This window comes from Myotis davidii, unplaced genomic scaffold (assembly GCF_000327345.1).
Source record: "Myotis davidii unplaced genomic scaffold, ASM32734v1 scaffold46, whole genome shotgun sequence".
NCBI lineage: Eukaryota > Metazoa > Chordata > Mammalia > Chiroptera > Vespertilionidae > Myotis > Myotis davidii.
In genome coordinates this window covers 5,390,237-5,393,383 of record NW_006383006.1, presented here as the reverse complement: position 1 = coordinate 5,393,383, position 3,147 = coordinate 5,390,237, and the positions used below count along the sequence as shown (strand labels likewise).

The following is a 3,147-nucleotide window of genomic DNA, read 5'->3' as shown; positions in this document are numbered from 1 at the left end:
CAAGAACCTACAACCAAGATTATATCCAGCAAAGCTATCATTCAGAATTGAAGGTCAGATAAAGAGCTTCACAGATAAGGAAAAGCGAAAGGAGTTCATCACCACCAAACCAGTATTATATGAAATGCTGAAAGGTATCCTTTAAGAAGAGGAAGAGGAAGAAAAAGGTAAAGATTTAAATTATGAACAACAAATATGCATCTATCAACAAGGGAATCTAAGAAACAAGTGAATAAATAATCTGATGAACAGAATGAACTGTTGATTATAATAGAATCAGGGACATAGAAAGGGAATGGACTGACTATTGCGGGGGGAAAGGGGTGTGGGAGATGTGGGACAAGACTGGAAAAAATCGTGCACCTATGGATGAGGACAGTGGGTGGGGAGTGAGGGCGGAGGGTGGGGTGGGAACTGGAAGGAGGGGAGTTATGGGGGGGGGGAAGAGGAACAAATGTAATAATCTGAACAATAAAGATTTAATTTTAAAAAGAAAAGAAAAAGAAAAAAGATAAGGAAAAGAGACCAGAGCTCACGCTCTCTCCACCACCTGAGGCTATAGAAGGTGACTGTCTGCAAACTGGAAAGTTCTCACCAAGAACTTGATGATGCTGGTACTCTCATCGTAGACTTCCCAGCCTCCTGAACTGGGAGGAAGGTCTGCTGTTTAAACCACCCAGTTTACCGTAATGTGTTAGAGCAGCCTGGACAGACTAAGACAGACTTCATCCTGGTAAATTGGAAGTGAACTGTGGGCCTTTCTCTAAAAGTCTCCCAAACTATGTTGTGTCTCCTAAATTTTGAAAAATTCTTTCTGACTATTCCAAAGTCATACTGTTTTGTAACCATTTCCAAAATCTCAGGGAGGCCGGCCTGTTCTCTTAAGTGACCTCTCACCCAGATCCAGGTGTTTCTCTGATCTTGCCCTGGTCCCCCAGGGCCGACATGGTCCCTTGAGCTGACCCTGCCTGACATCTCTTTTAATCCCTTGAGCTTTGAGACAGAGACCAGAACTTTCAGGATTTAGCCGCTGGAACATGAACCCCCTGCTCTGGGCATATTGGCTGACTCTGGCGTGGGTGCTCCAAGCCTTAGAAGCCACCCACCCACAATGCCTGGCTTGCACAAGGCCCCGGCCTCTGCAGGCGCCTCTCCTTAGATATAAATAAAACAGTGTTCTGAATAATTGGACATCTTGTCCTTGGCCTTTTCGCTATGAACCTACAAGTTACCTTGAGGGGGGTTGGGAGTGGTTGGGCTTTACTGTTCTTTTCTATGGAGAGAGCAGGACTAAAGGCAACCAACAACAACACCTGTGAGCTGCCAGGTGTATGTGTGGGCTGCCCCCTGCAGCCCCACCTCTCACGATGTTGCTTCTGCAGACCAAACCCAGGGAAACATAAAGCTGCTCACACCCAGGGGAAAGCACCGTTATCAGAGGTCACTGTCCTTCAAGGGCTTTTTTAAGGCACATTTAAATATATGGGCTTGTTTACAAATGTGGGAATGGTCATTTTCTTTTGAAAACAGTCTGAGATCATATTCTTTCAATTCAATATGTATGTGTTTATTACCTACTATATGCTGGGCAGTTTTTTAAAAATATATTTGTATTTATTTCAGAGAGGAGGGATAAAAGAAAGAGATAGAAACATCAATGACAAGAGAGAATCATTGATCCTGCACACCCCACACTGGGGATTGAGCCCACAACCCAGGCATGTGCCCTTGATCAGAATCAAACCTGGGACCCTTCAGTCCGCAGGCCGACACTCTATCCACTGAGCCAAACAGGCTAGGGCTGCTAGGCAGTTTTTGATCATTGAAAATAATGTTGCAACTTGCAGCTTTTGCTTAAAAGCATAAAATCTTTCCATGCCACTGTCTAATAATCTGTCATTATTTTTTCCTGGTAGAACATTAGTGTATTTATCACTGTAATGTATTTTATACTCTGATAAATATGGAATCTATTGGAAGTCCTCTAGCTACTTCTATCACCATCCCTGGGTGTTTGTGATAACTGATACTGAAGGGGATTTTTTTTGTGGTTGGAGGACAGCATATGGAGACGGTAGGGCTGGTGATGGACCCTGAGCACCTGGGACATTGGAGGCCATATAAAGAGCCATTGGAGGAAATGCAGAGTTTTAAGCAGGAGCAAGATTAGAATTATATTTTCTTTTCCAATTTTGGGATATAATCCTATATAATAAAACCCTAATATGCAAATCAACCAAACAGTGGTTGACACGCACAATGCACACACTGATCACCAGGGGCAGACGCTCAACACAGGAGCTGCCCCTGGTAGTCAGTGCACTTCGACAGGGGGAGTGCTGCTCAGCCAGAAGTCGGGCTCACAGCTGGTAAGCACAGTGACAGTGGCGGGAGCCTCTCCTGCCTCTGCTGCAGGTGGGCGGTAAGGAGCAAGGGGTCCCAGACTGCGAAAGGGCGCAGGCCGGGCTGAGGGACTCCCCCCTCCAGTGCACGAATGTCATGCACTGGGCCTTTAGTTGACATATAGCATTGTATTAGTTTTAGATGTATAGCATAATAATTTGAGATATGTATATATTGCAAAATGATCACCACAATAAGTTTAATCAATGTCCATCAGCTCACATAGTTACAAGTTCTTTTCTTGTGGTGAGAACTTCTAAAGTCTACTCTCAGCAACTGTTAAATATACAAGGGTGTTTACTATAGTCTACATGCTATACATCACATTCCTAGAACTAATTCATCGTATAGCTAGAAATTTGTATCTTTTGGCTAACTCCATCTAACTCCCCATCCCCAACTCGTACCTCTGGTAACCACCAATCTGTTATCTATTTCTAATGAGTTTGATTTTTTTAGATTTGACACACATGTGAGATCATACAGTATTTGTCTTTCTCTGTTTGACTTATTTCACTTAACATAATGCCCTCAAGGTCCATCCATGTTTTTGCAAATGTTTTTTCTCTTTTTATGGCTGAATACTATTCCTTTGCATACATATAGCACATTTTCTCTTTTTTTAAATATATTTTAAGTTAGAACGTAATTGAATTTTATTTTGTTTTCCAATTTTGGGATATAATCCTATATAATAAAATCCTAATATGCAAATCAACCAAACAGCAGGTGAGGAGGCAGGTC

General features: G+C 42.6%; 1 long non-coding RNA gene across 1 annotated transcript in view; it reads left to right on the top strand.

Moving 5' to 3' along the window:
- LOC107181553 overlaps window positions 1-3,147 on the top strand; it is a 26,790-nt gene that overhangs the window by 21,754 nt on the left and 1,889 nt on the right. Inside the window, exon 2 of the long non-coding RNA XR_001512211.1 lies at window positions 2,367-2,378. This is a non-coding gene — a long non-coding RNA (uncharacterized LOC107181553). The remainder of the gene's footprint in view (window positions 1-2,366; window positions 2,379-3,147) is intronic.